We start from the raw sequence: 13666 nt of genomic DNA, 5'->3' as shown, positions 1-13666 counted from the left end.
GAGGACCTTACCAAGATATTATCATTATGAAAAACAACAACATTTTTTTATGATTAGGTTAAGAATTAGTACCGATATCGTTAACGAATTAAACACAAAGGACGCAATAAATTCTTTATTCCACTTTATTTTATTTAATTCCTTTGCATAATTAGCCTATAACTAGCAAATTTAACGGCTGAGTCAAGCACAATTTTTCCCTCAATGTTTCCATATAATTTTTGTTATTTTTTGAACAAATTTACATAGAAACGCATTTGCATTTAACTTTGTGACCATATTAGTGCCTGTGGAAACACTTTAAAGTAAAATCAACGCGAATTTTTGCTCGTAATAAAAGTTAAGGGGCCGAGAAATAACTATAATTAAACGCTACTACGTCGAGTTTGTTCTTTTAATACCATTGCGCTATTATCATTAGTCTCCTGTTTTATTTTTTATCGTTAAATTACTTACTAGAGTTTTCAAAGTTGTTTAAGCTTATAGGCATTCAATTTGTCCTAATGACTGTTATGTATGTAATATCTACAGTTGGGTTTTATAGTTTTCATTTTTTCTGAAGTAGGAAGTCAGTACTTCTAATAACTAAGCAGACATAGCTATCAATATTATAACGGCCACGTGTGCTTAACCCACATATTGTGTATGGCGTATGCCATTGCCTATTTGTAGCAGGAGAATGGCTCAGTTTTATAAAATATATTTTAATTTATAACAACAATTGGGAGTGGGTGGGCTGTACAATATTTGAGAACGTCGCAGAATTAGATTGCCTTTATAGCTCATCCAAGACATATGTGACGTCATAATTGACTGTATCCATCTATTTTATATTATACTAACGGGCTGTGTAAACTGAGTTTATTACAAAAATTTCAATAACATTATTATTGGGTCTAAAACAAATTAATTGATGCGGGATGCTGAGACGAAAAATAAAAAAGGTTCTTCACAGAATATAATATCTTCGGAATGTAAATTAATGACGTCCATATTAATAGCCAAAGCGTAGGCGCGTTTTTTTTCAATTACTTAAGTAATAAGTGAACGTCCGATCAGGAAATATAATCATATTGGTTTTGTATAATAATAGTATGGCTTTTATTTTGTAATCGGATTAATGAAATAAATGATACATAAATAAATGGCGTGTTTTAATAACAACTAATAGTAATATCCAAGTTATTTATAAATACATTAACCTTATATAAAAAAGCTATTAATTCCGATGAATTATGGTTGGATCTGTGTAAGCCATTTTCCGAAATTTTGTTTGATTTAAATATTATGTCGTATCACAAGCATAAATTGATAAAATATATTTATAAAGGTTACATAATATTATAGTTAGGAATTTAGCACTATTTGATTGATCAAGCTACAACAATGTTTTAAGAAAAGGTAAATTATTAAGCATTAAAAATATTACACCAGCCAGATAAACGTGCCTAACAAATGCCAAAAGATCAAAAAATTACATTATGTTTGAACTTCAATATTACCCGCCCAAATATAAATGCCTGTTGGGACATACGAGAAATACAACAAAATTACAGCTCTTATATTTTGTTTGTCCTATCATAAAAGTTCGCGTGTGTAACATTGCGTGACATGTGCTAACAATACACCTTATTAGAGTTTTGCGCCAAATTTATAAATAGTTTTAGGCTTGTGTTACGCTCACACGTCTAAGGCCCTTCGCTCATGGAGCTACTCAAAAATGACTGAACTAATCAGTAATTACGATTACAAACCAGTTACAAATTGTATCTCGCATACAACGCTACTCAAGTTATAAGGTTTCAGTCACTTGTCAATGTTTGCTCGTTCATTTTTATCATAAAAAACAAAGAAACTCGGGAAACCAGTAGCGTGGAGACCGACACGACGCGTCGCGCGTGATTTGTTGCTAACGCGTTACTCACCAGTTAGTAACTAGTCGCGTCGTGTGCGAATCTCCATAGAACATGTATGGGCTGTGACGCTCAGGCAACTCGTTAGTAATTTGAGTTTGTGACTAGTTCTTTTTGAGTAGCTCCATGAGCGAAGGGCCTAACCCTTTGATGTTGAGGTTTGGAATGAAAAGTGATAGTTTTATGGCAAAGACATGACGTTTTAATAGCTTATCACATTCATAAACAAGACAGCTGTCTGTTAGTAAAAGAATTTTCAGAATTAGTTCCGAAAATCCAGAGATACACTCTACAACTTAAACTGTTATAATATTAGTATCTAAGTATAGGTGATGTGCTTATATTATTTGAATACGTAATTCATTAAGGTATTTTAATTTATCTAGTCACTTTTGTGGTAGCATCAAAGCAGTGTTAAATTATTATTAATTCAAGAAACTTCACTCTTTCTAAGCTAATACACGTTATCTATAGAATAATAACACCTCTAAAGCTCTACAAATTTTAGCGTCAACGACATTAAAAAGTGTCGGATCGGTAACCATATATCGTGTTATGTAAAGAACCCCCAGTGCGTCACACCGTAACGCAAATTCGTACGATCTAGCGGGCCGGAATTAATTGGTTATTATGAAGCGTAAAGAAGGGTGCTTATACGATTTTATTTAGTTAACGAGCTGATTGATGCTATAAATACCTATTGTACAAGACTCTTAATTCTGTGGTAGACGTTTTGAAGTGTGAATGAGAGGAATTATCATTTTTATTAAGCTATTGCATAGCTTCTATCACTGGCCTTGAGCGCGGGGACCGAATCCAGAAATTCCGTAACGAAAAAACCTCACGCTCGCCACTCCGACGGGCGCGGAGGTGTGGCTTGAAGGCATGCTATGCATATCTTTTTTTATATTAACAATTTGTTAACGAGACATAAGTAAATTTAAAGATAGCATGAACTTATTATTATATTACTCCTACAACTACACCATAGCAAAACAAAGAAGCAACACTAGTTGATATTATAGATTAGGTTCGTGATGAAGTTTTATTTAATTTTATGTTTACTCAATTATAAGCTAGCTTTCATACCCAAAATAAAAATTGCGTTAAATGATGAGTCCATTTGAAAGAGATTAGGTAAAAAAAAATTCACTTCTTGAAATGTACATTAACGTATCATTAAATGATACGTTAATGTAAATTTTACAGATAATACTATAAGTACATACATAATATTACATATCTTAATCTTAATCTTCTTAATACTATTATAAAGGCGAAAGTTTGTATGGATGTATGGATGTATGGATGTTTGTTACTCTTTCACGTAAAAACTACTGAACCGCTTACAATGAAATTTAGCACACATAATATAGAGGGTAACTTGGATTAACACATAGAATAGGTTTTATCCCGGAAATCCCACGGGAACGGGAACTATGCGGGTTTTCCTTTGAAAACGCGGGCGAAGCCGCGGGCGGAAATCTAGTATAACATAATATTATAAAAAGAAAAAAATGTGTTACGTGACACGATTATTAACATATTTTAATCGAGTCACCATTACTCAAACTAAACATAATATTGTATTGAATTTTTTAAATAAAAGCAAACTATAACTGCTCGTACAATGTCTGACGTACATGAATATTCAAAACATTCAGAAACAAAACCTCACACAAAGGATTTAGCGTTAAACCGTTGCTACATTTCAACAAAAATGTCTATTCATTATTCACGTTTACACCTTTAATACTTATTACAATATAAAAACATAATAACTCGCGAATTCTTCTGTAAATTTCAATAGAGCACCTCGCATCAAAGGTGGTTACACGAGCGCGCGGCGTGCGGCACAATTTTGTTCTTTACCTCATCGTAATAAAGGTAGATTTGGTTTGTATAATTTTATAGGTAGAGCCTACCGTACAATGCTTTTATGTTTGCGTATAACGGTTCTTTATCTGCTGAAAGACCTTTCAACCCCCGGGCGCTCCCACTTGACAGAGGCCAGAGATTTATTTTCTACTAGCGGAAACCTGTGACTTTACTTGGATCTTGATAGGTAAGAGTTACATGTTTTATTTTTAGCGGAAAACGTACGGGTGGATTTATTTCATTGTTGCCATTGTTGGTCCTGCGACTGGCGGGAATTCAACCGCTTAAATGATACCAACTTGTACGTTTTTGTCCGATTTTATGTGTTATTTCAACGTGTAGTTTAACCGCAATTTAAAAATAACAGGGAGATAAAAAATATAAACCTAATATTAAAATAATGTGTGTTAAGCAGTGCTAGTGTTTGGTTTCTAAATTATGGGGAATACGTTTAATACACACACTTTAAATCGTAATGATGTAGGAGGCAGAACTTTCAAATAAGCTTTCTCAATACATAGTAGAGTTTCGACTGTACCTTTAACATAGAAATTCATGTTATAAAACGTAACATCAGTCATTTCTGGTTTTGTACCAATAATCACCAAAAACGATGCGAACCAACATTACATAACATCTGCTCTTTACATGACACGGTACGCAAATACATCAAAGCTCAAAGTCCGAAAAAGTCGAAAATGAAAACAAATTGTGACTCATTCTATTCAAATCGAGATTAACAAACGCTGAAAAATTTTCAAGTGGAAAAATCCGTCAGTGACATATGTGGCCTGATGACGTCACGCATTCCAGGCTTTTAGCATTACGTGATACGGTACTGAAAAGGTTCGCAAATTTCATCCGTAAAGCTGCGTTTCCACCAGAGATGTGCGAGGATTCACAGCGAGGGATGTGTTTCATTTACCTTGCCTCGCTCAGCACAGCTTTGATGGATACGGCTCAGCGGTGCTAGGTTTTTGCGCATACAAAACAGGATTATGTGCGAAGAGTGAATGCGAAGAATGTATGCGAGAAATGCGTGCGAGGTATGTTTAATTGTTCTATAATTTTTAACAATAGAAGGCATTTCACAGCTTCGCAACACATCCTCGCACATCTTTGTTTATAACTCCCACACATTATCATAGCATAGCTAGATATCCCACGACACATTTTCCTCGCACATCTCTGGTGAAAAAGCACCCTAAATATGATGCATGTTTGTATTAGACAAGCGAAAGCTGCGTATGAAATGTTATTTGGTACGAATTGAAACATGATTTTCGGTTTGTTGTAACAATTTTTATGTTGTGTATTCTGATGTGATGACATGTTTTGTGATAATCCACACTACAATTTGAAAATGTCTCTGTACTGTTTAACTTTTTATGAAATGTGGTTATATTTATGTTCTGTATTACTAGGTTTGTGTTTTTGAATATGAGATTCACACAATTAATAAGATAGCATTTCAGAGTATGTAATTCGCCTAAATGATTTTTTAAGGATTTTTAACACATACTTTGCTTCACTAAAAGCTTTATTAAACAACCAAAATAACGATTACACACGTATACAAGTATGTCGATCTACCTACAGAATCTCGGTAACAGATGAAATTGTTTTAATAGAGCTTTTTAAAGCACAGTCAATTAGCATGGAAAATTATCTACTGATAATGACATTACGCATATCTATTGTTTTATCTATACTTTTCCTAGATAACCATCTACCTAAAATGAACTAAATTTAAATCTAACACTAATTATTACAAGTTATCTATTACAAAAGACTATGCGTGTCTTATAGTAATTTTCTTTGAATTCCGTAGCGTTTATGATATCTATAACTTAGTAATTATTAACGACCCTACCTTTTGTTGTTATTACGCGAAACTCAATTATATTGAAAATTATGTTTCTAATATAATAACCCAACGTTGCTCCGCGAATCAATTCAATTGTAAATTTGTAAACAATATAATCATTTCCTTTTCTGAAATATTAGTCGGTATTTTTAATGTACTGTATTTTGTTACAAGTTATATTAATTACTAACTGTTCCGTCCGCATGCCTCCGCTCCTTTTGGTCTTAGCGTGATGATTATAGGCAATAGGCTTCCTTGATAAATGGGCTATCTTACGCTCAAAGAATTTTTCAAATCTGATCAGTAGTTCCTGAGATTAGCGCGTTCAATTTAAAGTATTTCATTTATTATATTTAAGTGTATTTCATTCATATCTGACTGAAAAGGTTTAAAAAAACGAGCTTTCGAGTAAAGAACACGTGGAATATTTTTTTGCGATAGGGAAAAATTTATAGAGCCTATTTCGATTTAGTTCACATAAATTCACACACAATATTTCATTCTATGGTATGGTAGGGTTACAGTGACGTCATTGTTAGAACATTTCATAATAATATTATATTCTCTATGTATATGGAGTTTTAAGTGCAGTGTAACGTTTGGTTCTCACGATGTTTAATGAATGTATGTGCAGAGCGAAATAAATGTACGGACATGGAAATAAATCTTCATGTTTTTAAATACGGACACATTTCGTCTATTTTTCGCGTTGAGCAAATTTAAAATATGGAACACAGGATGTTTTTGTGATAAACAATATTATTATAGAGTGTAAATTATATTTTACATAAAGAGTAATTTATACACAGGACCTTTGTGAAGATTAAGGGCATTCGATATAAGAATTAGCCTCATAGGCATATATAACTAAACGTTATATGTTTCAAACAAAAATGCTTAAAATTACGAGTGTACAGATTTTTTTAGAAATTGAAAAATGAAAATGATGCAAGTTTCACAAACGTTCGATTGATTTTCTGTAACATTAAATTTCTCTACGTACTCTATAAACCGAATCTACTCCTTACAACTATACTTAAGGAGTTGTTTACAATGAAAGTGTCACAATACCACAAAGGGTTCAACTTTTAAGCCGACAGTATTAGTGTCGCGTTACTGAATCTGTTATTGAGGGTAGTTCAGGAAACGTACGTGAGAAACCTTACACAGTCGAGTTTTTGTGTCTACGACTTCGGATTACGTTACGCCCGACACGATTCAACAGTACAATAAATATTGTTTGTTAATTGTATTTTAGAAATGTAATTAAAAGGAATAAGAGTGAAGAATATATAGATAAGAATAAAGCAAAAGACAGGCATATTTGACAGGCAAAAATATTATTAAAGCGACATGTCCAAGAATCTAAAGTTAGACGACATAGCGTTTAGCTACTATTATGTATTCTGTGACGACATAATAATACGACATCTGCCAAACTACATTTGGCCAGCGTGGTAGATTAACGCCCGTTCCCTCCTAAGAGGCTCGTGTACCTGCAGTGGGAACATATAATATTATGAGCTGATGATGATAATGATGTCATCAATGTTCTTCCAAATTTAAGCAAATTTATTTGGTCAACATACCGTAATATTATTATAGCTAAAAGTAATAAATATTATCTTTCCTAACGATTGGTTTGAATCTATAATGTATTGAAAACCGTAATCTGTATATAGTTAATTATTTGAAAGGAATCAAGTTTGAACTTCTGTTAACTTAAGAAGTTATTATTGCCTGGAAGGGGCTTGCTAAACAGTACAAACAACATAAACATGCTATAATATTAATGTTAGAATATTATAAATAAGTAACTGAGATCATTCTTAATGTTATCTTCACCTTACATTACTTTGGTATCAATCCTACCATCAAACATTTCGCATTTTCCGAACGAAAGCGTTATCGCCTTTTTCTCAAGATGCCAGACGTCTTGAGTACAATATATAGATTGTATTTGGACGTGATACGTAGTTATTGCATCCGAAACTACGATAATCGGAGTCGGGAAGCGAGAAATCAGAGCATTCGAAGAAGTTTATCTGGGCCTCTTTGTTTTTGGCACGGCTTAAGTTATAGGCGATTGTTTATTGATCTGAAGTTTAAATACACTAAAAATGCGTCTATTCGTTATTGATTGAAATATTCCAAAACCCTTTCGATATTTCAAAACTGACAGAACTAAAACTAATATTAAATGCATTTTTGGTCAGGAAATGGGGATAGTGTCCTGAATCCTATAGTTACCTAATACGTATAGATAGATTTTTCTTTTATCCTCCCAAAATTGTCTTCGCTTTTTAGTCATTAGTTATAACCCCCTAAGTAATCTATCTGGACTCAATGTTAGGGGTGTTTATTGTTTAAGTAAGAACCATTCCATCATAAGTGACGCACCCTTTAAACGCAGCGTGACACACGATTCAATCTAATTTATGTTGACTTATCGCTGCAGAGATGAGCTGACAACCCTAGAACCAGGAATGTGATGATGTATGTTTTACATTTATCTTTATCACTGTATTATCTATGTGCTTAAAGGGAGCCTAAAAGAGCTTAAAGGGCTTACTTCTTGACTACTAATACTATGAACAAATCTATTTGTAAGTATTATACGTTTGCATTTTCTGTGTTATATTGGCCATTAGCCCATTAATCATCATCATCGGTCCATTATTTGTTCCAACTGAAGTATCACTCATTATTGCTTGCCTGCTATGAGGATCTAGAACACTGGAAAATACGAATAAGGAAATATCGGATGTACTTTAATATTTCGTTTTGTAAGTACTAGTTTTCAGTTCATGCTGGTTTTAAGCTATTGCATAGCTTCTATCGCGGGCGTTGAGCGCGGGGACCGAATCGAGAAATTCCGTAACGAAAAAACCTCACGCTCCCCACTCCGACGGGCTCGGAGGTGTGGCTTGAAGGCATGCTATGCAATACCGCATGCTATGCTCTACTGCGGCAGTCCCCGAGTGCCACACGTCTTTTTTATTATATTTTCCTTAATGGTATGAATGATGTTGTGGATAATGTGGAGTTGAATTGAAAATTTTGGTATTTCCACGTTTTCTTTCAAAACTATTCGTTTAAATTAAGACTTAACCACTTGGTCACTGGGTCAATAAAAATATTCGCATACTTTTTAACAGAATGGAATAACTTATGAGCAACGTGTCGAAACAGTTAATTATTTATTCAAGGTTGAATTAAATGCCATTTTCAGTTCACAATAATTACATGGAATTGAATTCCCTACTTCAATATGCAATTATATTAAAATGCATTTCATTTATATTTTAATTGAAATTTTAATAAAAGAGAAGATTTGACACGTGTTTCTGTTTTTGTTCTTGGTAATAAAGAGTTTTGTAGAATCTATTTATAGTATGTTATTTATATGCTCTCATTATTTAATTTTAAATTAATTAGTACGTGGTAGTGAAGACTTGTGTGTGTTTATATAAATGCAAGCTACAATCGTCGTGTTAAGTCCGTTCTACATAATTTACTATCTTCATGTATGTAACTTATGTACGTAAGAACGTTTGTGAATACGGGAGCGCCTCTGGGAGCCTCTGGGAGTGTTTCGAAGTCCAGCGAGGTAAGTGGGGATTAGAAATGTTGAATTTAGTTCGACTTTGTTGGTTCTGCTCTTTATTGTTCAAATAATTACTCGGGCATCGCTGGGATTTGTGGTAGAACGTACAGACGGTGTACCCACAGGTTGGTCTTACCAATCGAATGAAATAAGAAATTTATAATATATAAATAGATATTCAATTAGATGTGAGATATTGATAAAAGTTCCTATCAACCTTTTAGTTGGTACCGGCGGCGTACTTTCGCTAAATTATTTTTTGACAAGTGAAAAATTAAATTAATTTCAAAGTTTCACTTTTCGTCCTGTTTTATCGTGTTACTAATATAATTAAGGTTAAAGTTTTTAGATTTTTTTTTGCGCTCATAAAGAGCCAAACTTTTTGGCATTTGGAAGGGTGATTAAGCTACTTTGTGGAAAGCGGTGATGGATTAGAATGTTCGAATGGAACCCATTTTCATTAAAAACTAATCTGAGGCAAGGATAATGCGCTTTCTATTATTTCTAACAAACGAGTCTTCTTGTATTTAATTTGTGTCTTTTCACATAAATATTTTAAGGTAAAGGACATATAATAGGTACCATTAAGAATGAATCATATAGTACTAACCTCTAAAAGATAAAAAAATACACAGCTATAAAAAAGCACCTGAAATTCCAATATCACAATTTTAATACAACGAAAATCGTCTTCAATCGCTTATGTTCTACGTCCCATTCCACACTGATACCATCCCGGGCTTATCTTCCCGGAGATTTATTGTTCGATGGGCCGAGACCGTCATTCCGTCAACGACTGTTTTTTTACTGAAATTATTATTGAATAGATTCCAAAGCTTACACCACTTGGGCGTTTGCGAGTATCGTAAATTGTAATGCATGGGAAAATGTGGTTTACTGTTCTGGTAATAAGAGATTGTTTTGAGATTAATTGTATGTTTGTTGTGTTTGTATATTTAGGGGAAGAAGGAGACTTATAGCGTGTGCATTAATGTTATTAAAAATATTCTAAATCGCATGTGCGTATAACGATAATATTATTACAAATGTAAATAAATTTTTAAACATAATATAAGCGATATTTAATTACCAAGAAATAAAACGGATATACAAAATGATATTTCTTATAAATACCAAAAGACCAAAATAATTTTATATACCTACCCTAGTATCTATCATATTATTATTTTCTTGAAAAACTAAACTTGCATTTTACACATCACAAGTCAAAAAATATCAATACGCTACGTGTATATCCATACTAATATTATAAATGCGAAAGTAACTCTGTCTGTCTGTCTGTTACTCAATCACGCCTTGACTACTGAACCAATTTGCATGAAATTTGGTAAAGAGATATTTTGATACCCGAGAAAGGACATAGGATAGGTTTTATCCCGGAAATCCTACGGGAACGGGTTTTTCTTTGAAAACGCGGGCGAAGCCGCGGGCGGAAAGCTAGTATTATATAAACTAAATATTCAGTGAGCATACGACAACATAATTGATTTAATCAAACACGCCACACCAAACCGGAACGATGATAAACTAAAATAACAGAAGCTTTTCGCAGTATTCAAAGCGCTATAGCAATAAATTCTTCAAGCTTCAAGCGAAAATCAACCCGGAATAGAATATAAATTCACGTACAAAACGCTATTTAATCTGAAACCCATATATAATACTTTAATAAGCACAAATTAGGTTCGCGTCTATTAGTTGGTGGATGTAAAATAAATTATTTACTATCGTATGTGAGCCTAAACAAGTCGTATTAATATTTACCATAGTACATTCGCTGTTGTCAACGCCATATCGTGACAAATTGCATTTAACCAGCCATTGATAGAGATGTGTGTGTATTATGCATTAATATTTAAATTTCAATTTCAATAGTTAAACTTTGTAGAGACAGCATGGACGTGCAATGTTTTGATTGTTTCATATTGCTTATCTAATAGGAAGAATAGTCATCAAACTGTGGCTGAAAGTTTTGTAAATATAGGAATATTCACTGCAATTTACTTTTCCCTTTGATCTGCCTTTTTAATTTGAACTCTATATTAATCAGATGATTCAAAATAGGGGATGTGTTTGTAAATTCTTTGATTGTAAAGGCCCATTTACACGACGCATTATAATATGACTTACGTTGAATGAATGTTTTTTTTAAACAAAATATTGGTGTTTTCATTCCATTTTATACTTATATCCGCGTGTAATCAGTTGCTTAAAATAATTGGAAGTCAATTATTACGCCTAAATTATTATATGCAATTATTGCCCTTGTATGTACAAGAAATGTACAAGAAAGCATCATGGTAATGGCGCTTAACGTAAAGTGCTTCTACAAAAAATAATATTTATTTCACTAGAGGTAATACTAAATCTGCTGCACCTTAATTAACCAAGATGCTGGTTAACGATTGAGCAATAAACATGAATGGATGGTTAGAAAAACCGATATGGCACGAAAAACCGAGCGCTCTGCCAAAACGATAAGAAATGTATGTGAACAAAAAACCTTTTTTACTACAATCAATATTAACTGCTTGGACAATTTTATTACTAAAATAAGATATCGGTTGAATTAAAATGAGTTATGTTACGTTATTTTTATCATCCTTTCATCCTTTCCATAATTCTTTAATATATTAAGTGTTTAATTTAATAAAGCATATATTATATATATATAAAACTCAAAGGTGACTGATATAGTGATCTATCAACGCACAGCCCAAACCACTGGACGTATCGGGCTAAATTTGGCATGCAGGTAGATGTTAGGACGTAGGCATCCGCTAAGAAAGGATTTCCCGAAATTCTCGCGGAAACGGAGAAAACGGGGATGCACGTACAAAGTCGTGGGCGGAAGCTAGTATTTCATAAAATGTTAATACTTGTAATTCTGTGTTTTGCATATACCTATAAATCATATTTTTATATTAATATCTACAGCTAATATGGACGACTTTTAGACTCTTGTTGAATACATAAAAAAGTGAAGTCCCATGTCCCCAAGTGGGGTAAGGGGCATTATACATCTGTTTCACTGATCGATTTTCTTTAGGGACAAGTAGGTGATCAGGCTTCTGTGTCCTACCAGACCAAGACATGTTTATTACATCGTCTCTAACTTTTTGGTCTGTGTAGCGCATAGAGTAATGTGTAGCGCATGTCGCGTGTATCGCGGCTGCCGAGTAGGTATGCCTACTCGGCAGCCGACCGACACGCGACATGCGCTACACAAATCAGTGTTCGGAACCGTTCGAACAGTTTCAATTTTACCGTGGTTTCATAAAACCACACAACATTTTTTTTTCTTCGTCTCCAACGGGAATCGAACCCAGGAGGCGGTGTTGAATACATAATAATGTATTATTAGTAAACTTTCCTTCTTTCATAAGGGTTAGACCCTTTTAGTGAAGTTTGAAAACTTATGTTACACATAATCTATACCTACAGACAGGGTCGAGTCGAACCGCTGACGGGTCTGCCCGCTGACGGGTCTGCCCGCTGACGGGTCTGCCCGCTGACGGGTCTGCCCGCTGACGGGTCTGCCCGCTGACGGGTCTGCGGACGCGGTTCTACCGAATACCCGCGGCCCCGTCAATAAAGCGGCACGGCGGAACACAGTGGAGTTTAGTCGGTAGGACCCTGCACTCAGCAGGGTGAGTCCGACATAACCCAGGGCTCTTCCCCCGAGTGCCCTGGGTATGCCTAAATGCATTCTCCACTATAAAAAAAAAGGGTCGAGTCGAAGATAAGGTATAACATGTTTTCACTTCTGGTAAGAAAAGGAAGGATATAATTTATACTCATTTATTATTTAATCCAAATCTGTTCAGTCATGTATTTTTAATTGAATGATTGATGATAGTAGTTTCTAATTGTGTAGCCCATAAGATAAATTTTGAGTACTGCCACTACCAGATCTAAAGACATAAAAAATTGTAAAAAAAAATACCTTTGAAACATACCTAATTAAGTCCTTGGACTCTTAAACAAGTATCTCTTAGGTGTGCAAACTTCGCTAGTTTTATTAGACACACAAGAAAATAGCCATCTAAATGCCATAAAATATTCGATATTCCTAGCGCATAAATAAAACGTGCGATATGAAAGAGCTCGCCAATTTTTGCCGCTATCTCGTTCAAACGTGCCCCGGCTACGTTTAGCGGTTTTAGATAACGAATCGATCAATTTGTTGTTTTTGACAATTTGCACTGGATTCTGCGGTTGTCTTTGTGAATAAATTCCCTTTTTAATGGTCGAGCTCCGAGTGGATTTTGGCATGAGCAAAACAAATTATTGCCCAATTGCAAGTGGTCTGGTAATAAACCGTCTTAATCGGTCAGTTAAGATAGTTTATTAGACTCCTGTATTACTCGAATAATTTTT

The 13666-nt window shown here is 34.1% G+C and overlaps 1 protein-coding gene across 1 annotated transcript in view; it reads right to left on the bottom strand.

Moving 5' to 3' along the window:
• The window catches only part of LOC149482048 (kin of IRRE-like protein 2), a 176819-nt gene that overhangs the window by 100454 nt on the left and 62699 nt on the right, over nucleotides 1–13666 (bottom strand). The window lies entirely within an intron of this gene.

The sequence above is a fragment of the Colias philodice genome, chromosome 15 (genome assembly GCF_061535455.1).
Source record: "Colias philodice isolate Cphi_HAF_F1 chromosome 15, ilColPhil1 Martin Lab GWU primary, whole genome shotgun sequence".
Classification (NCBI taxonomy): Eukaryota; Metazoa; Arthropoda; class Insecta; order Lepidoptera; family Pieridae; genus Colias; species Colias philodice.
This window is presented reverse-complemented; position numbering and strand designations above follow the sequence as displayed.